At 36.0% G+C, this 23,160-nt stretch overlaps 1 long non-coding RNA gene across 1 annotated transcript in view; it reads left to right on the top strand.

Moving 5' to 3' along the window:
* The first annotated feature begins 2,585 nt into the window (after window positions 1-2,585).
* The window catches only part of LOC136768095 (uncharacterized), a 66,141-nt gene continuing 45,566 nt past the window's right edge, over window positions 2,586-23,160 (top strand). Inside the window, exons 1-2 of the long non-coding RNA XR_010821940.1 lie at window positions 2,586-2,661; window positions 3,621-4,619. This is a non-coding gene — a long non-coding RNA (uncharacterized LOC136768095). The remainder of the gene's footprint in view (window positions 2,662-3,620; window positions 4,620-23,160) is intronic.

Here is a 23,160-nt window from a genome sequence, read left to right as displayed (position 1 = left end):
CGATGAGGCCATCCTTGCAATCAACAACAGGATGGACCAAATCTGCACTCTTCTGGCCACGCAGGCAGCACAAGCAGTGAACAGGTGCTGCCCCCTCCACACCATGATGGTCCGCCGCGGGGAGGCCCCCTGACCGCAGCTCCCAGGCCAAAGCCCAGGCCACAGGCTGGACCACAGCCCCGCCCACCTGCCGATCTTCGCCAGCGTCTCACTGGCAGGCAGGCGCTCCACCAGGCTTGCCGCCCTGGCCCCTGGCGGTCCACGACAGCTCCATTCCAGCAGCCTCTGGCCCACCTTTAAACCCCCCAGCAACTCTCCAATTGGCAACTCTGCCAATTATATCAGTTGGCTACTCCCTGTTTCAGACACATCCACCTCCCTTCCAGGGCGTGGTGTGGATGTGAGTGAGGGACCCGTTGCAGTGTGCGGCACTTCAAGTCGAAATCACTGCTCTACTCGAGAAGCGAGCAATCTGTGAAGTGACCCCACCGGGGCAGCACGAGGGATTTTATTCCCCATATTTCCTTGTGCCCAAGTATCTTGGATGTGAGGCACCTGAACCGCCATCTTGCGCTTCAAGATGTTCAACTTGCACACCATGTCCCAGGCCATCAAGCCCGGCGACTGGTTCACTACGGTGGATCTGAAAAATGCTTACTTTCACATCCCCATTGCACAGGCACATGGACGTCATGTTAGCCCCGTGGCATTGCCAGGGGGTCCGCGTCCTCAATTATCTAGATGACTGGCTGGTTTGTTCTCACTCGAGGGAGCAGGTTCGGATTCACACGGACCTGATTTTAGGCCGCCTCTCCGAATTGGGCCTTTGGGTCAATCGAGAGAAGAGCCGCCTGACACCAACTCAGTAGGTACAGTTCCTCGGACTGCGCCTCGATTTTGTTGCCATGCTCGCCATGCTGGCGTCAGAGAGAGTTGCCTCAATACACATGTGTCTCTCCCTCTTCCGACTGAGAGCTCGTGTCAGGGTGTCCCTTTGCCAGAGGCTGCTGGGCTTCCTAGCTGGGCTGCATCACAGACCCTCCCCCTCGGCCTCCTCCAGTTGAGGCCGTTGCAGTGGTGGTTCAGGTCTCTCAGGATGCACCCTCGCCACGATCGAGCACGCCGAGTCACAGTCACTCCGGCATGCTGGAAGGCGCTCCGTTGTTGGCGGAGCCCTCACAATTTGACCCTCGGTGTGCCCCTGGGGCCAGTCTACCACCAAGCAGTCATGACGAGAGACGCCTTCCGAGACCACTCAGGAACCCTAGGGATCGACGCGCTAGCCCACACGTGGCCGGGCCTTCTCCTTTACATGTTCCCACCGTTCCCCCTTCTCCCGGTGGTCCTGGGGAATGTCAGGAGAGAATGAGCAACAGTTCTCCTGATAGCCCCTCGGTGTCCTCGCAGATTCTGGTTCGCGGACCTGATCGCCCTCCTCCAAGGAGAGCCTTGGCAGCTTCCAGTGAGAGCAGACTTGCTGTCCCAGGTGCAGGGCACGCTTTGGCAACCCAATCTGGGCCTCCTCGAGCTCTGGGCCTGGCCCCTGAGTGGGAGCGATTGATTGCCTGGGGTCTGTCGGACGCGGTAGTTGCCACTATTCAGTTGGCGAGAGCTCCCTCTACGAGGTCGCAGTATTCTTACCGCTGGTGGACGTTTAGCACCTGGTGCCAAGACGGCGGTCAAGACCCAATTAATTGCCCCATCGGGGTCATATTGCAATTTCTACAAGAGCTGTTGCACCAGGGCAAGTCCCCATCCACGCTCAAAGTGTATCTGGCGGCCATCTCCGCATGTCATGTCCGGATTGATGGCGAGCCTCCTGGGTCTCATTTTCTGGCTGTGCAGTTTGTAAAGGGAGCTTGATGGCTACGGCCTCCTCGAACCCTTTCACTGCCTGCATGGCACATTGATGTAGTGCTGGACGCACTTTCCCAAGCCCCATTTGAGCCACTGAACTCAGCTGAGCTTAAGCTGGTGTCACTTAAAACTGCGTTTTTGATGGCAATCACCTCTGCAAAACGCGTGAGCGAGTTACACGCCCTGTCCGTACACCCATCGTGTGTCCGTTTTGTGGGAGATGGCTCCAGGGTCACGCTACGGTCTAACCCTGCGTTCCTCCCTAACGTCTGTAGCCATGCTTTGTATATGTTGATTGCAGACAGTTCCCGGTAGAGCGTGACTACGGTCCTCGCTCCTGGATGGCTCAGGTGTGGCCCTATGGGGCCCCTGAGGTTACTGTCTGGAGTTGTGTTGTCGAGGCCCCTAGTGGTGCACCTCGGGGCAGGCTCCCTTATCAGCTCGCTGCCTCCTCCCTTGCGACGGTTTTGTTATACAGTAACCCCAAAATCAGATTGCCTGCTGTGGGCAACACAGAAACAACAATGTTCTCCTGTGTTTGAAACACTGCATTGTTTCTGGTATCTCAAACTCTGGGAACACACTATTTCATGGACTACTTCAATGTAATACAAACAACCAGACCTAGAGCCAGAAAGAATGTGGTGGAGAGTGAATTTGTCCAGTCCTTTACAATGTAACTAAAACCTTTTTTCTGTATCCTTGAAGCATCCTTGAAATCACTTTCATTTCTTGTGAGTATGTCAACAAGGCTGAAGTGCTGTTCATTTCCCATTTGCTTTTTGACCTACAAGATTAATTCAGGTAGGATTTTACATTATCCTTACAGCATTGTGATTAATTTGTCTTGTTTCATCACATATTCTAAGGTTTATCTGATATTTTTGATGCACTGGTTAGTTGCTGCAGCTTTTAGATAATGTCAGCAAGAAGCCTTTCTTAATCACCTTAACTATAAAAGTCATGCACTTTCTTGTCAAACACTTTTTGTTTTTGTTTTTACCTTACCGTTATCAAGTTAAATAATATCAGTTTTGATGGAAAAGGAACTAACAAGTGCTGCATAATAATAATAATAATAATAATAATAATAATAATAATAATAATAATAATAATAATATAGTCAGTGTTCCAACAGTTGAAGTTTTAAAATGCAACATCTCAGGGGTAAAACATATAATTTTAAAATGACAATCAACATGTACATAATTTATGAAAGATAGTGTATTGAAATGTTGTGCACTTATTACTTGTGCACTTATTAATTATTACTGTCTTTCCGTGAAGAGGTGATGAATCCAAAAAGCAGATGTCTGTCTTTGATGTGCACTAGAAAGATGCGATCCCACGGTCATCATTTACCTACTGTCAATCACTCATTAACAGAAACAATTCCTGCCTATCTGGAGAAACGATTAAGTTACAAACAAATTTTCAACAAACAGCTGTAGGCTATTTCGGCACTGTGTGATCTTTTATTACTGACAGGAGTTTCTAACAAATGAACCTTGTTGACCTTTTGCTTAGCCTGCTAAAGCTAATCTGCTCAGTCTGTATACAAGCTATTTCTAATGCTAGTGTTAATATAAAACATTATATAATTATCAAAACATATAAAACACTTTCTTCAACTTTCCTATACAGTCTTCAACATGTACCCTAAAATGTAAAAAAAAAAAAAACTCCCCATATTCTCCCTGTAATTATTAAATTATTAAATTATTTGTTATTATTATTTGTTAAAATTATCTTTTATGTAAAAGGTTTTAAAAGTCCAAGACGAAGACCACATAGATGATAAGAAGATTAAATCAGAAACTTTGCTGGTGTCACTTGGAAAAGAATTGCTGTAAATTGAAACAAGTGGCCACATCTTGGGGAAGATTGAAAAAAGCTGCTGCTGATATATATAACTCTTATGAAACAGATCTATAATAATGCTATATCAACAATCCTACTCCACCAAGACACTGACAAGATCAAGATCTGCAAAGAAGTACGTCAAGGAGACATAATCTCTCCAAATTTCTTCACTGCAAATCTTGAAGACGTGTTCAAGACTTTGGACTCTGAAGAAAAAGGAATCAAGTTATAAAGCTTATTTGAACAATTTACGATTTGCCGTTGACATAGTAATATATGCAAAAATGCCCGACGACATGCAGCTTCGATTTCAAGAACTCTCAGATGCAAGAAAGGCAACTGGACTTAAAATTTACCTGCTTTTTTAAATCTAAGAACACTGAAGTGGATCAACGGATACTTGAAGGAGTCAAAAGTTGTCTACAGTGGACAACAAATCAGAGCAGACAGAGATATGGAAGAAATCAAAAGAAGTGTAAAAAGTCGCATGGAGTGGAGTTGGAAGAAGGGAAAGGAACCCCATTTGCCTGAAGGGAATAATATTTGATCAGTGCATACTGATGTGGTACAGTGCCCAGTCTAGATGCCAAATATATTCTCCTTGTATTACTATTGCAGCAGGATTGTGTAAGTATTGTGCATAGCAGCTCTGTGTATTGCTTAGGGTAGGCCAGTTTCAGTACAGTCAGGGATGGGCAGTATTTATGATACATGTATTTCAAATACGTATTTCAAATACAAAATAGGATTTTGTAATTTGTATTTGATAGGGTTGATTTACTTTGTGAGAAGTCTACATGATGACATCATAAAAATGCTGCCTCTGATTGGTGCCTACTTGCCCAGACTTGTTGAGATCAGAACAGAAAATTGATCCATACCTGAAGAAGAAGGTCAAGGTGAGAAACGTGTAGGTTGCCAGCTTTCCATCGATTTCTAGCATAAATTGCTAACATTTTCAACAGTTCATGTTAAGTTTTGGTGTTCTTTTGGTAGCCTAGGCTAAATCGTTTACCAATTTACATAATGTTCTAGCTAACTATTTGACCTGAGTAGCAGCCCTCACAGTTGTTAGCTTGCTACTTTCAGCCTATGTTAAGTTTTTGTTGGTTGTGCATGAAAAAAATAAAAGCGTTTCAGTGTTGTACAATATTACATTATAATGCCATGATATGGTGTAACTTGTTAAATGCACACACGTGTGCCTTATTGTCATTAACAACGTTGTGCTGCCATTAAAGAGCAGGTTGTCAACCCATCCACCACTACTTGGCAAGCTCTGTTGCTACTTTCTGATTATGTTTCTGGCTACATTTAAAATCAAAACATTCAATTCATTTAATAATTGTTGATAAATTGCTAAAATGTTTGTTTTCAACATCCAAATAGGTGTCCACTGATTGATAAATAAATAACTGAATGCAAATGATTGTACCCTAATTGAAGTAGTTGTTCAGTAGGATCATGATTTTGCATACCATTGCCTGACACACAATGTATTATATTTATGATTAACAATCAAATGATTCATTACTTAGAAACTAGTTGCTATGAATAAAGGTGCCATCAGTTGTCTTCTTATGAATGACTTGTTTGTCATTGAGTCAGTGTTGCTGATGAAAAGTAGGCCCTTCATTACCAAACACCAAGTAACTAAATTAGGATACAATTATGAGTCATTAGCAAACTGTTAGTTAAACATTAAACTGTTGGTTACTTTAAAACTAACCTTCATCTGGGTGATCACAGGGATATGTGAATATTTGATCTGTTAACTGGTTGCATATGTCAGATTTATCGCACGACTCGTTAGGCAGAGGAAAGCTGTTGCTATCAAACATTGTCTACTTAATCATCTGAGTCAGTTTACTGGTGAAGGGAGAGATCAAATAGGCCAATAGAAGGAAGGTTTGCAAAGTGATTTCATGCTCCCCTGTAAAAGTATTTTTAGTATTTTTAAAATACAAAAATACAGTAGTTTATTTTGATACATGGTGTGGCTGCTGTATTTTGTAGTTTATTTTGATACACTTAAAATGAAGGTATTTGGTATCTTATTTTAAAATACATTTTGATGTATCTTTGCCCATCCCTGAGTACAGTTCCTGGGTGGCTAATTTTAGAAAAACATTTTTCATCCAAGAGTATTCTACAGAGTACAGGAGACAAAGAAGAATATGTAATACAGTTTGGGGTACCTTAGTAACCTAATTGATGTCATATAGTTGCTCAGCAACAAAGGGAGCAATATTCTATATAATAGTTTGTTCTTTAATAAAACTTTAGATGAGTCATCCAGACTGGCCATCTCTAGAGTGCTTCCTTATTGTTCAATAAGCTACTTAATTCTAATCAATTCAGGACCTGGGTGTTCCTTGTCCGCCTATCAATTGAGGGAGTAAATGTCTCCTTATCAATTCTACCAGTGCACACTTACATCTGTGAAACTGGTCACTAAACACAAAAATGTTACAGAAACTGCAGGTGACACAAAGCATGGAAAGATGTATGTTAGGAATAACAAAAAGAGATAACTGAATGGATCTGAGAACAAATGTGACATTATTGAATGATTGAAAATGTTAAAATGGCAATGGGCCGTACACAATTTAAGAATAACAGATCAAAGATGGACAGGTGTGACATGGAAAAGGGAAGCTGTAGATTGAATCAAGTGGAAACATCTTGAGAAGGCCTTCATCCAGCAAAGGATTGATAAAGGCTGATGGTGATGATGTTGATTATCTATATATATATATATATATATATATATATATATATATATATATATATATATATATCATACCTTATATATAATATGTGTTTGTGTGTGTTGACCAAGGACACATTTTTAAAAATGGACCAAGAAAACAATGCAACAACAAATATACAAAACAAACATATACAACATATCGAGAAGTAATTAAGGAGCAATGACTGGTCTGGACTAGAAATGTATTTATATATATTAAAACGTAACCTTTAATATTAACATTTATAATGTATAATTCCAAAATCATTCTAAACTAAATACTTTAAACAAGCAGTTTTTGCAAATCTCATCTACTTGCTTTAAAATGCTTTAATTTTTTCTGTATTTTTTTTTTCGAAATGTGTGTAGGTGGATAACCTAATTCATTTTCAAGCTGTTACCTGCTTTATCTTTTTGATACCACTCCTCAGAATAGAAGAGGGCTTTCATTAAGCCTTAGATCAAAATACAGGTGTCAAAGAACAATAACAATGTACAACATTAAGAGTTCTCTTTGAAGCATCTATGACAGTAGCTTGCTTACCAAGGTCTTTTTGTATTGCTTTATAGAAAATTATTTCAGTATGCCGTGTCCTTAAAATTGCTTCTGTCATTATTCTGAATGCATGTACTAAAGTATGCTTTTAAAAGCTGCTTGCAGTGTACTGTTCATAAAAATTAGATCATTAAGACCATAATAAGATTGATGGAATCTTGATATGCTTGATAGCTTATCATCCTAAGGGTGTAATGCTGCCTGAACATTAGTTTCCTGTCACTCTTTTCGTTTTCATCAACTAATCATCACCTGGTATTTTTTTTCCAGCCATCTTGGCTATTAAAATGTGATGCATTGAGGAAGCATGAGAAGCAATGAGAATCACCAACACATTTCTCAAGTAATAGTCATAAGTAATAATTATTTATACCTCCGTGTTTTTGTAAATATATTTCATCAAACCTTTTTTCTTCTTAAGACAAATGGGACAATATTGTACAACACTGTAGTACTAATTTATTGTTATTTTATAGTAAACATATTTTAAATTTAGAAATATTTAATATACTTTAATAATTTTATATTTAATGTATCAATAATGCATTGTCCTACCTTTTAAAAATGATGTAATAAACCATATAACGACGTCACCCGGCCTGCCAACTGTATGTTTAAATCCTAGCACTTGAGTTAATGTTCCCTTGGGTCTAAATCTATCAGTGTGCTTCCATGAACATGAGAATTCAGATAGGGTTCAAAAAAATTAACAAATGTGGTGCCAAACTGTGTTATAATTGTATGTTTCTTTGCAATCAGATTATTGCAGATTATGCATATTTTGCACATACAGTTTTGTTTTTCAACTCCATACCTTAATAAAATGGTATTTAACAGAAGTTTTCTCACATTTACTTCTGGGGGGATGGCTTAACTCCTTGCAATAATTCATACATTACAGCCTTACATATCGCAAAGGGCGCATTCACTTTTGGATAAGCATTGTTGTCACACTGCTGTTATGTAATCAGTTTATCACATGAGCATAAAGGCAGATTAAGCTATACAAAAAACTAAAATAAATGTTTAATGATGTCCGAATGTGCTAGCATTTGTTCAGAGCTGGCATTCAAATTCAGAATTATGAAAAGTATGCTACCTTTCTCCTGCTGCTGAACAAAGTGCTGTAAATTTGAGGAAATCAAATGAAGCTATGTAAAATTTCTGCTCAAACTAAACCTATAAAGTGGTCAGCATAATAACCAGTATCAAAATGTCTATAAACCAGAATCTGTTTTATTATCTTAGGAGATACAATATGTAAAGACAGCTTGCATCAAACCGCAAACCTTTTGAAGCTGGGGTATTCTGTTTTATAATGTTAAATATTAAAAAGCAGCAAACTGGAGAAACTGGTGGAATAAGTGATTTACAGCTCTAATAGTAGGCTAGGCAGAAGCAGATAGGAAATCCTCAATTCGTCATGCAATAGTGGTGCACTGGGAACCTTTCTAACTATGCCCATAGAGGGCTTTGTCTGTCTTAGCTCCACTAATTTTGTTTCTGTATGAAAAGAGTCAATCGACCTGTAAAGAACATATCTCCAGCTGGTAAAGATTAGTTCAGGGGTACTCAAGTCTGCTCCATTATCAACTGACATCTCCAAATTGGCTATGAAAGGTAAAATCTAAATTGTGATTTTCAAATGTGATTTTATTTACGCATTTTAATGGTCTGCAACAACAACAAAAAAACAACAACAACATGCAAAGATCACACATGTATATGTCACGGAGGCTGACAGCGCTCATTATTAAATTTTCATGAAGTTGTTATTATTATTCATCACATTTTATTTTATTCACTGTTTAACTGAATTTTTGATGTATTCACCTTTTTCTTGGATTACGTTTGAATTATTTGAACCTGGCAATTTATTAATTGCATTAATTACCTGTGGAGCTCAGCACTGATAAACTAAATACAATTCTAAAAGGGATTATGTAAATCAGAGCTTGGAAAAGAAAGACACGGCAAGAGTGAGGATAATATAGTTGGGAAAAGAACTCTGTATTTTTACTGCCATTGCAGGAATTCACAGGATGTGACAGCACACAGAGAGAAAATAATGGGGGTTAATACACGTAGATTATTAAAAGTAATTACCCTTACCTGCAGCTCCGGTGGCATCCTCCTCAGGGGAATGGTGGTGTCAAGTGTCTGGGTCCCAGGTCCTGGAAGAAAAGGAGATATCAAATCATATTCTCTTTAAATTAAAGTGATTTGAATTTAGTAATTCATTTTAAAAATAAGGACTCCCCAATCACGATTGGAAGTATAGAATTCATGCCCTGTGTTTCCCTGATTTTTTTCTTGGAGGAAAAAATAAATAAACTAATCATGGTAACTTACCTGTGTCTGTGGGTTGGGTGTCCTGAGGTCCTGGTTTGAGCCTGTTGGGAGAACCATAATTGGGTGGTGTGAGGGTCCCTGCTCCATAAATAATTGGGGTGGCGTAGTCTTGTAGGTCACATACTACCTGTGACATATATAAAAAAGATTAAATATTGAAAGTCATTACTGGAATATGACTGAAAACTGTATTGTGTAGATGGAGAATCACTGCTCCATGAGGCGTCCGAATCATACAAATGTATGTAAAATGTTCACGAGAAAGGCTCTGCAAATAAAATATCATAAATATCAAAAAGAGACAACATCAAAAGGACTTATTTAAAAAAAATAAGGACTCAGACCCTCACAGTTTCAGAACATTTAATTTGCAGAATTCTTCATCCATCATACAATTATATCTCAGCAGGTGGAGAAAGGAATTGTAACTTGGATTTGTTGGATAATTGCCAGGTTCAAAGGAATAACTTAATTTTAGAAAAAAACATAGGCAATTTATTATAGTAATATTTGAGCATGTAAAAAGTTTGCCTCAAAAAGAAACAAGTCTAGTTTTACTGAGAAAATAAAAAAACACATATTTCTATATACAGTAAATGCAATTTTAACAAGTCCTTTACTTAGCATTGTATAAATTTGTATTTTTTTGTGAGCAACAGATTTGTACTTGTTGACAACCACTGTTTTTTTTTTTCCTCAAAATAATTAGCTAAGGAACCTTCTGGCATGATCTGTTTGCTGATTTGACAGCTCCCTCTCCTGCAACCAGTAACTCAAATTATATTCAGCTTCACAATAATTGGAAGGACTATGCATGCTGCTTATGTTACAGAATATTTCTCATTTAATAGTGTTCATACCATAAATGCATTACTCTAGAGTGAAATTCAGTCATTCCCTAGTACAGCAAAACACTTGAATTAATTTGCTGTTGCCTGCTTCTGCCGGTTGACCTGGCAGTATTTCTACTTTACTTACATTTAAGGCACTTTTCACTTGCTTTTAAAGAAAGACATGATATATGTATATACTTAAAACTGTATGAAGCTACACCGCCAAAATGCAAAACAGATTCTCATTTTACAAAGAATTGTAATAAGGTATGTGAAAATCAAACAGCACAGCTAAATTACAACACTCTTTCTGACACCTTAGAGAGGCATCTGAATCGACATATACATTTTGGAAGATTAATTAATATTATGGTTCAGGTACCTCTGACCTTCCCTGTCATATACTGTGATGCAATCAGTTTAAAGGGAATAAGGAAAATTGCTACATTAATCATGCAAGTCAGGGTAAAATTGACTTGCTCAGGAAACAAAGCTAATAGGGTCGGATTTGCACGTGATATGGCAGCAAATTATAGTAATGGCTTAAACAGTTCCTTTAATCTGTTTAGCCAAATACATGTATGTGTTATAAAATTGATTTATCTGTCATTAAATACATTAATATATAAATAAAAAAAACATTTTAGAATTGCTTTCATTAGGGATCCCATTTACTATTTCTCTACTGCCACTATTACATTCTACACATAATTAAAAATGTCAAAGTAAACAATAAAGGGCTTGGTTAATGGCAATAATGTAAAGGGATATTTATCTTTCTTCATGTTTATTTGGCAATTAGTAACCCTTAGTATGCTATTTATGTATTTGTTTCTTGGCAGACACCCTTACCAGGGCGATATACAGGTTATGAGAAATACAACATTCAAGTAAAGTATAATACAAGTACAGGTAAAAAATTACAGAAGTTAAAATGTAAATAAATATTTAATATAATATACAAAGCATATATCCTAGTTAGTTTGGTGAGGGCATGATGCAGTGAGGTCCTGGGTATGAACTAAAGGGAGGGGACATAGGCGGACTGGCCATCAGGCAATTCTGGCAAGGGCCGGACCATTTTTAAGTTTGGTGGGCTGCACTCTCTTAGACCCCCACCGGACCGCACGAGTCCAGGGCCGCATAGGAGAAATCACAAATAAAAAACAGGAGTTCTAGCAAAGTATAAGTAAGCAGCATAATGAGACATATAGGTGCAAAATGACAAGAGGAGAGTTAGCTGCTTTACAAGTACAAGTACATGGATGTGTGTTGAGTAATTGCCGGGAGGTGATCAGGGAGCTGCTGTCCTGACCTCAACGGGAAGGTCGATCCACCACTTAGGGGCCAGGGATGAAAATCATTGCGTTCTGAAGGAAGGGGAATGGAGAGCAGGCAAAATTATTTTTCTGGCACAGGGGGCCTGGAGAGGTCTGGAGGGAGTGTAGAGAGAGATAGTTGTCTGAAGGTAACAACACAAGCTTACTAATATCTTAAATATTTAAATAAGACTTATTTTTGTCAAACATTATTATGTCAAAACACAGAAATAATTAAGTATCCTCCTATAATTATTGTTTAATCTGTCGTAATGTTTTTCATTGATGATGTTTTGAAGTTGACATGATATCAGCATCAAAATCACCTCTTTTTAGAGAGAGTTTCTATATGAGAACAACTGAAGTTGCATTAATAACTTACCCTTAATCTTTAGTAGAGGCCATTTAATATTAGGTTATTGTGAGTTTTTTTTTTAATCCTCCACATTTTAATTATAACCGATTTTCATAGTCACAAGTAATCAAAAGATAATAGGATAATTATTTTAGGTTTTAATTAAGCATCAAAAACATAATCAAACTGCAAATATCATTTTTTTAAACATCTATGTCTAATGCAATGGGTAGTGCCATCTGATAATTAACGGTCATCGTTAAAAGTCATTGGTTAGTTAAGTAGGTCAAGCTGAAGGTGAGTGGCACTAGACTAGATATACTTGAGATAATAATGTCAGATAATGCTAATCTACATTGAAATATGTATTTCTGTATATAGTAGTTTGATAAATACATATATTTGTATATATCATTTTCGATACATATCAAATGTGAAACAAAGCTAAGAAAGTAAATAATTAAATGTTTACTGTTATGTATCCTTTAATTAAAATAAATACACTTTGACCGGCAGTATCAAATCAAGAACCTGTTTTCTCAGTCAGTAAGAGGTATTCGCCATATGTTTTTTAATGTGTATTTGTATTTTTTGTTTTTATGAGCAGCTTAGTATGTTTCTTCCTGTATTATTATGAATGCATGGGACTCTTTTTAGAATGGTTCTTGCAAAGCTAACACTGAAAAAAACCATTCTGTCAATGTTCTGGGAGGCTATAGTGTTCTTGTATTTTGGTTTTGACAAATATGACATGAATGAAAATAAATGTTCCAGCAATGTATTACCCTGACCACATGGTGTGGGTGAAATGATTCCCTGAATGTGCTAACGTAATGTGCTTTGATTGCTGCACAGTAGTAATGATTGCACATTTCACAGGCACATCTCTGAATACATAACATGCACAGTTCTGTTACTTTGCATGCATATATACAGTATATTTTGTCATTTGTTTCACATTTAACCTGAATAAACATTCCATTCTCTGTTTTTTCTTATGTTTAAATATATTTTCTGGAATGCACTTGTATGCATGTACACTTTTAATGTTTTTGAACAATGTTTTAACAGCATTTACCTGCAATATTCCTATTCCTATGTAATGCATGGTAACGTATGTAAATAATGCAGACGCTAATAAGAGTAATGATATGCACATGGTATTCAATAAACTGTGAACTATAAGGTGCATCCTTAGTCACAAATTCAATAAAGTGAATAGGAAGCAAACAATCTAAAATATAACAAGATTAAGTACAAACACAATTATATAATAATATATTCTTATAATTAGAGTATTACAGTCTCTATGTAGATTACATGGTTCATAGGCATAATTCCATCATAAACTACATAGTTCATTCATCAACCATATGTTTTCCTACCATGCTTTTCAAGGTTGCAAAAGTATCTAGTCTGCACCACGATTCATAGACTGGAAATGACCTTGGACTGGACACATTTATAGGCTGCTCTGAGCTACCTAAATACACTGGCCTACAGCCTCTGCCGTAATAAGCAATCTTGGTGTTAATTGCCTGAGTTTTTAGTTGTGTGTCTGGTATCTCCTTGAAAGATACCATGCCTGTGTTGAGATACATAATAAAAACAAACAGACTGTGTGATGTTACACTGAAACTATTGCATGATGTGTGCAGTGCTGTGCTGTACTTTGTTAAACCCTGAGACACACAAATTCCCCATTGTGTTACAATTGGGTATGTTTGTGAATAAGCCTCAAGTGGTGATTTTTCTGCCTTGACTGCAGATGAGGTGAGTTACATGTTGATGTACTCTGTATTTCACACTTGCCTTCCTCTCACTGATGTGGTTATTTACTTGCTTAAAACAACTGTCTTGGGTTTGCCAGTTAACCCCATCCTAACCAGGTGTATTGAAACAGAGCAAGTTTTAAAAGTGACATTAAATGTATCAAAACACACTATGAAAAAATGCTCTTTGGATTCTATTCACTAATCTGTTATAATCTATTTCTGGGAATAAATAATTGTGTGTTTTTCAAATCATGGTGTTATATCATGCATTTAAAAGCTAATCCAAAATGTGGGCAACTGAAAATTGCACATAATGATAGTAAAAAACATTCAGGAGATTATTGTTTTTCTTTTTGTATTTCATATAACATTATAATATTTCAGTCCTGTTTTTTGGTTGAGCAGTGATGGGTCACTTTCCATGGGTGGTTATTTTCATGTGAAATTATGATGCCCATGCAAGTCTCGGGTGGTTCCCTTTAGCTTGGGGGAATGCTATTTCTGGACTAAATTGACCCAGACCAGTAAAAGTCACGAAAAGAATGATTAGCGGTTCAGTCTACCAATACAAAGGCATAGCTGTTCCAAATGCAAATCTTAGGAACATAAGTAGAATGTATCTCATCCATATATCTAAAATATCATACAATCGCTTTGATATTAAATACTGGAATGGTAAATACATTAGCCAGACACTTCCAAATCTTTACAGAGCTTTATACTCAGATGTTTTTATGAAAATGTTCTCTGTGTGAAACCACATTTTTGTGACTTGCTTGAGAATACAGCAGAGGAACTTGTAGCACTCTCCTTTTGCTTGCATAAACCTGAGAAAGAAATTCACAAGTGAGACAGATCCTCAACCTAGAAATGCGACGATGGTAAGATTTATTATTTATTCAACTACAGTGAAAATAGAGCACACATGGAAATATGATAGCCAGTATCAACTTCACAAAAGGGAATCTGAACTACAAACACAATCTACAGAAGCAGAGACACTTGTTCCCGAATGGGCATGAGAGACCCCTCTGCCATAAACAGTATTCATCCTTGGAAATGAAATTGAAAATGAAAGTGCTACATACATTTCAGTGTAGATCAGGCTGAGTTGTAAAACATGCTGTGAAGCACATTATATAGTTTTAATTTAAAAAAAAACTTTCCAAACAATTCTCTTCAATGTTTATAGTCTGTTTGGAGTTTCACTTTGTTTTATGGCAGATACTTTATGGTACAATGAATGGTGTTCTCCATGCCTCACAGAAAAGTCTTAAGAGCAGATTACACATTTTAAATAGTCATTAGCAGACCCTTGCTATAGATTTAACAAATGGCTTACCAGTATAGAATAACCTCAGGGAGGCAATAAAGTAACTGCAGTGTGGTTCATTTGTTTTTTTTAAAAAGGGAGGCTCCACTTATATTTAACAATTAAATTAAAATTTTGTTCAAATAGAGGACAACATTCATTTTCTAAATGGACTCTGCAAACTTTCATATTCTCCACCTCATTTAAACATTTATTACATGGGCAGGGTTAGTGATGGCACCATGCAGAAAATATGTCTTCTATATGTAGAAAATGAATGTTGTCCTCTATTTGAACAATATTTTAATTTAATTGTAGAACTGAGAGATAGCCTGACACCTCAGTCGTACAACTAATAGAGGCATTGGTTTCCTTTCTCAGACCACCATGTTTTTATTTTAGTGCTTCAAATTAGTTATACCTTTAAATAATTGTTACATTGTGTGATAACAAATATAGAAGCCTTAGATATAACTAGTGTAATATACAACTCCCCAATTCATTCAGAACATATTATACTATCTTAGTGCACAAAATCAATCAACAACAATAAAACGAAATACAATACATATTTAGATATGTGCTGAAACACATATACAGTATATACATATACTGTATATATATATATATATATATATATATACACCACTCAGCCATAACATTATGACCACCTGCCTAATATTGTGTAGGTCCCCCTTTTGCCGCCCAAACAGCCCTGACCCATCGAGGCATGGACTCCACTAGACCTCTGAAGTTGTGCTGTGGTATCTGGCACCAAGACGTTAGCAGCAGATCCTTTAAGTCCTGTAAGTTGCGAGGTGGGGCCTCCATGGATCGGACTTGTTTGTCCAGCACATCCCACAGATGCTCAATTGGATTGAGATCTGGGGAATTTGGAGGCCAAGTCAACACCTTGAACTCGTGATTCATCAGACCAGGCCACCTTCTTCCATTGCTCCGTGGTCCAGTTCTGATGCTTACGTGCCCATTGTAGGTGCTTTCGGCAGTGGACAGGGGTCAGCATGGGCACCCTGACTGGTCTGTGGCTATGCAATTTGGCCCTTGTCAAAGTCGCTCAGATCCTTACGCTTGCCCATTTATCCTGCTTCTAACACATCAACTTTGAGGACAAAATGTTCACTTGATGCCTAATATATCCCACACACTGACAGGTGCCATGATAACGAGATTATCAGTGTTATTCACTTTACCTGTCAGTGGTCATAATGTTATGGCTGATCGGTGTATATATATATATATATATATATATATATATATATATATATATATATATATATATATATATATATATTCATGCCAACCTGTGTTGGTATATGTCAGCAATGTCAACAGTTGGCCTGTTGCTCATACTTTCTGTGTTTTTAAAAAGCTGTACTTTCTATCAAGTTAAGCAAATTATGTCTCAGCAGGGAGTTGAGTTTCCAGTGATATTTCCTCAAGTAAATGAAGTCTGAAATTCAGATGTTCCTTTTATGTACCAATTTTAAAAGCAATTTAAATGCATTAACATTATATAATGCGATTTCTATCTGTTTGTAGTATCTATGCAATTGTTAAAGTACCTAGAACCCCATTGTTACCATCTCTCTCTCTTTGTATCTCTTTCTATACATTATTCAAATACCATGCCATTCGCTTGTTTTTGAGAATTTGATTTCCAAATTCACATATGACATTATTTTATATATATGTCAATTTTGATACATTATTGTATTAAAAATTCAAAAGGAATTAAACATAAAATAAATAAAAAAGATGCATTTGAATGTAAGTCAAGATGTGCAATTACATGTAACCTTCACATGTTTCAATAAATGCTGGCTATACACTGAGAAAGGTTTGGTGTAATCACAGTTCAGTGAAACCTAAGAAACCCTAGAATTTAATTAAAACATAAAGGACATGGATTCTTTATTTCACTTTAAATTGAAGACAGTTGGTTACAAACGTAGAGATGCAGATGACAGTCATAATTTTTCAGTGGCATTTCACTAATTAGGGAAAGTGACTGCAGTGGTATTAAAGAAATAGCATCTGACCATAAAAAATATCATTAAATGTTCCAAAACTATGGAAGAACTGTTGAACATGGTATATGTACCATATCTGACTCTTAATTAATCCAATCTGCAATCAAATTACACATTTAATAACTAGTCAAACTGCATAGCTCCAAAACAGCAGTCTATTGAAAACTCTAATTAAAGGAACATGAATCCTTTCAAAATGTATAGACTCAGGGCTCTAAATTTCAAGAAATAACATCCAGATTCAAATGGTATTATTTGTGTTTGAATTTAGTGGTGATAATAACATAAGTAGTGTATTATCTTAATGTGAACACTTTTGCAATCCTTTACACAGAGAGGAAGTTATTCTCAAATCAAGATCGTTTACCTGTATACATTTGACTGATCTTCTTAATGACTGAACTTTATGTCATTAATTCTGTTTTTATAACCTTTGTGTTGTTTCTTTCAACCATGTACCCCACTTGTGTTTAGGGAAAATATAGTTAAAATATTTACCTGGAGATATACAGTGAAGTGGTGCATCATTTATTGGAGAATTACAAATTCTGGTTAAACTGTATAACAATGTGCTCAGTATTAATGTGTTATTACTTATGTATAAATGCTCAATAGATTATCAATATATACTTTATTAAACATTGATCATGTTATACCTCAGTTGTAGCAGTGCATGGTCACAAAGTCGAACAGGTAGCTAACAAGTGTCCTGCTTATAAATCATTCATACACATGTAACATAATTTATTAGGAATGTGTCAAAGCAGTAGTGAAGAGGAAGACTGTTTAACTACCTGTTCGACTTGTGACCATTCCACGCATTGCTATAACTAATGTATAATTCATTATTAATGCTCTATAAAGTCTATCTATTAATCATCTATGAAATATTCATAAGCCATTAGTAACACATTAGAAAGCATCACCTTATTATGAAGCGTTAACAAAATTGCTCATATTTTCAAACTTTATAACTCTGAAAACAAAGTTAAAGTATGGACAAATAAGATTGGTTAATGACCATACGCTACTTAAAAATGACATCCATTGTGGTGAAAACTAAGTAACTGGATTATTGACAATATTTCCTAATCCTCGTGTTATCCAGTCTTCAACTGGAGGACATAATTAAAAACAAACAGACCTTTAAAAGCACAAGATACATATCATATTATACAAACTATGTGCTGGGATAGAATTGTAAATGTTGCAACCTATACAATTACAGAGTTTCTACAAGTAAGTTTGTGGGGTTGCTATACTCACTGCCAAAAACACACACACACACACACAGCAACTATACCGCTGAATCTTATTGGATTTCTAATGTAAGCAAGGCTGGGTAAGAATTTCAGTTTGGGAAATGTCTATTGAAATTCAGTTTGCTGCTCTAAGTAGAGTTCCCAATGAACTACCAAAAAGACTAAACATACTGATTGTGATGGCCTGGCTAAATTCTAATTCATGTTTTCATAAGCTGATCTATCTGATGATTCCCACTCTAGTTTAATTATCTAATTCATTCCTCACTTCTCTACGATATATTCTGTTTAGTGAGCTGTGTCTGCAATATGACTCCTGCACAACAGGTGCTAGTTTAGTTCAGCAGTTAGTTCAGTTTAGTTTAGTCTCTATTTAGTTCTGGACTATATCTAGTCCAACTTCATGAAATTACTTAATTCAATCAAAATCTACCAAGCTAGTGAACTATTTTAAATCTTAAACATAAAACCAACTTTTCATCAAATTTGAATTGGTGTGGAAATTAAAGTACATTTTCAGTAATCAAGGTATGTGAAACTACTCAATAATGTTACAAATACACAGCAATGTAAAAGTTAGCCAAACCAGGGGAAGTGTAAGCATTTGTAACCATCTACATTGACGGTACTGTTATAAGTTACTATTGTTTGTTTTCTCAGATGGAAAGGGCAGAACTCTATGATTGTATTTTACTAATTTTGAATGACAGGTGTGCTTTATAAAAACAAGTTAAATTGCCTCCCTCTTCAGTTTACAGATTGCATACAAGAAGCATGGAAATGATCTGTAATACAGCATACATACAGTATTTTGTAATTTATTTATTTTTTTGAAGATTTAGATGTTATCTCCTCCGTGCCTAATGGTTTATTTCATGTTTGTTTAATTTATTTTAGTTAATTTCAACTGTAAATGTCTATTTTTATTTGATTTTATTTATTTATTTTATTTTGCTGTATGTTTACCAATCTGTAAAGTGCTCTATGGCTACCCTGGGAAGGGGGCTATACAAATTCAAATGTATTAAAATTGATTGATGTGTCAGTTGAAAATAATGTATCATTATAATTACTTGATTTAATATATTTATACTACATGAAAAGGCACAGTAAACAAATGCTTTTGCAAACTAAAGGTCTCTACTTACTGAAAAAGACCATCCTATGTTTGAAGGAAGAATGTTTTTACACATACTAACATGAGCATCATAGAGCGGTAGACCAGCAGCTGTTTCAGTAGTCTCTCTCTAGTTTAGACAATCATGCCCCTCCTTCACAGCACAACAGCTGTCTCCTTGTGTTTTTCAAGTTTAATTGTATCCCCCTGAACTGCACTGTCTGCCTGTATCCATGTTGCTGTATCAGCCTCAGTTTCTCCAAGGAATGAATCACTTCTCCAATTATGAAGAGAATCCGGCGAAGAAAAATGTAATCTGTGACCTGGGACACAATTAAACAGAAATGTAAAAGTAATCCTCTGTTTTACAATTGCTTTCTTTTCTTACAATCAATATATATTTGAAATCCACAGGCTAAAAACCCATAACCTTCCCATAAGAAGGAAAAAACACCTTAAGTACATATGGAAGTATACACAGTTCAAAACATTTATTCTGTACGTAACCAATTACTTGTAAGATAAAATTAAATATAAAATATTGTACTCAAAGACACACTTGAAATGGTTACTAAAACTCTTCCTACACTTTGCTTTACTTAAGTACAGTGTAAAACAATGTTAGCCACCTCATATGTAGAGTTGCTTTCAGTGTATCATTTAAACTCACTGTGTTCCATTACTAGTCACACAGTTGGAAATATATTACTTTTTGACCTACAGGTGATAGAGGGTGCATGGCTGGTGAGCCTCAATGTCTCCTTGGCTTATCTCCAAGTAATTCTTCTGCACCAGCTTCAAATGAGGGTTCTAGACCAGCATTTACAGTAACTACATTCATGTTATGTAACAAATCATCTCCATTCACACCAGATATTTAAAGAAAACATTACATTACATTACATACATTTAGTTATATCAGTACAACCAACAGCCATTCTTGTAATTAGATTACTCTCACATACAGTTTCATTTTAGATGCTACACATGAAATGTATTTTTATGTCTTTTAATAGTGTTGCACAGCTATATATATATATATATATATATATATATAAGAGAGAGACTATATGTGTATTTTACTAGTTTTCAATGAAAGTTCCACAAATTAGTGTTTACATGAATAGCATTATTTTGTGGTAATAGTGGATAATAATAGTAATATGCTGGATGTTCAACAGGCTTATTGAAAAGCCTTAATTATTAATTAGTAGTAATTTGTACAGATTATTAAACACAACAAATTGTAAATTAACGTTAAATTAGATTAAATTAGCTGTACTACACATAAGTCTGAGTCTACTGAGAAAACATGAACGTATGAAGGAAAAATATATATATTTTTTCCATTCAAAACTAAAATTGAGGCAAACTATGTATAAAACAACGGAGAACGGGCTACATAGGCATTTAGTCTTATATAAATGCATTTAGACTAAGTATCGCAGCTAATGGTACAATGTACAGCAATCCTTTGATTATTCATTTATTCAGCCTTTCATTCCTGCATTCACTGTGTTTTAATAGCTTATTTCTCCCCATGGCCACTAGAGACATAAGGTCAGATAAGTAAATACATATAAGTCTGCAGGTGTTTTTACCAGCCCTCTGCAGCAACCTTCCTTCAAAATGATTGATGAAAGCATTTGTTATTGACTGTAGGACCTGGACAATCAGTAAAATGTGTCTTAAGAAATGCTGTCTAATCAACAGTTTCCATTGTTTCCATTAGTTTAACTCACATACATTTTCCTGTCATGAATTTTTAATATGTAGAGAGTTGTAATGTAGTGCAAAAGAAATTGAGATAGGGATGAGTGGTATGTCATTTAATAAGTCTCAAAACACCGGTCTGACAATATAAATAACTGTCACAGAACAAAGTAATTTGTCCTTGTAATTCTCTGTGGGCCATGGCTATATCTGTAACATAATGGTGGTTGCTGTGTGTTGCTGTTATTATTCATATTCAGCATGATTTTGTTTTTGTTTTTGTTTTTTCTATCTTCTCAAGTGATGTCACTCTTGCGAAGCTGCCCATTTTCATTGGTCCTCTGTCAGAGACTAGGGATGACATCAGAAGTAGTAGAAATATGGGGCTTGCTTGGATGAATGAAAGGCAATATAAGATCCTGCATTCAGTGCTTAGTGATAGACTTTTCTTGCTTTCAAACAGCATGTACGATGAATCTACACATAAACAAAGCAGATTGTAAATGAGTCTTACACAATGTTTAAATGCAAACCATGATTATACTGAAGGCTGGATTATCACTTTTGATTCGACCTGGATTACAATGTGAATATTGACAGCTTCCCTGCAAGACACAAGAAGACTGTAGAACCTGCAAAAGCAACTTTGATGAGTCCTCTCAAGGCATAGCAATGTTTTATGTTTCTTAATCATTTACATTGAGCTCCACAGTGCTTCTAGGGAACTCATGTGGTTAGTATTAATATTTACAAATGGTTTAGTGTTCAGAACCCCTTTAAAGGTAGTTTACAATCACAGCTCACTACTCACACGATTTCACTGATGCTAAATATGTATTATGCACACTAATACTGGAAATACTGTCTAAATCAAATGGGTGGGGAAGAGAGTGTTTTAACCTGATAAAATAACTATTTTAATGCTGGTGTTTTCTGGAACATATGCAAGATTTCTGTTTCCCTTTGTTTTCACAATACTACTGCTTACATAACCTATTTCCTATGTAAACATTAGTGGGATGTGGGTTTGAGAACTGCTTATTTTGAGAGAAATTGCCAATTTAAATATGATTTGTACATAATTATGAAAAACGTGATTTATGTATTCTTCCAATGTAGTTTAGTTTAAATGTGCTTTTCATTTATTTATTTAATGGATCTCCTTACAGAAATATATAAGCTTTCAAAGAAATTATAAAACAGTCACCACACCAAAACACTAAATCATTTCTCACTTTACACGGACGTATGAAAGCTCATTACTAATCACTGACATGTCCTTCCATTTTCTTCCAGTCCATGTAATGAAAGATGAGCTACTTACATAAGATTTATGAATAGTTATACCATATGTGCCTCACTGGAGTATAAATTGGTCAGTGCAGCAGTTACCTTTAAGGAAAATGGATTGTACATGTTTCCTAATATTAGTAATGGCAGCTGTATTGGCAGTGTATGTATTTGGGAAAAACAAATCTGATGTGTTTAATCAGATATGACATTGTTAAGACACTAAAACCTTAATAATGAAAGTAATTATTTAAATACCTTCTGACAGATTTTTGTTACAGTTAATATCTTGCAGAGAAAGAGGAGGTCAGAAAAAAAACTCAGAAGAAAGAAAACAGCTTGACATCTATTCTGAGAAATCCTTTCTGTCAATCATGTGTCAGGATGGAAATAAAAAACTTGCTGTGTACTCTCATAGGTTTACTACTTATTATAATATACTCCACCCATCTGTCCATAATAAAATATTTGAAATGATCTTGGGATTCTAAGGACATTAATAATCCAGTTGAGTTTATTTTCTTCAGCACCAGAAAAAGACAGATTTATTATGTACTGCATGTAAGACTGGAGATTATTCCTTGAGTTGATGTCAGTTGTTTGATTTATCATAGCAATTTACTGGGCATGTATATGTTTAAATCTGTCCAAAACAGACACACTTACCTGGTAATATATATTTTATATTTTATTTGATTTCTGCCACACATCCAATATGACAGTATCCTGGTAGTTTTCCCATGGTTTTCCCAT

This window comes from Amia ocellicauda, chromosome 2 (assembly GCF_036373705.1).
Source record: "Amia ocellicauda isolate fAmiCal2 chromosome 2, fAmiCal2.hap1, whole genome shotgun sequence".
Lineage (NCBI taxonomy): Eukaryota > Metazoa > Chordata > Actinopteri > Amiiformes > Amiidae > Amia > Amia ocellicauda.
This window is presented reverse-complemented; position numbering and strand designations above follow the sequence as displayed.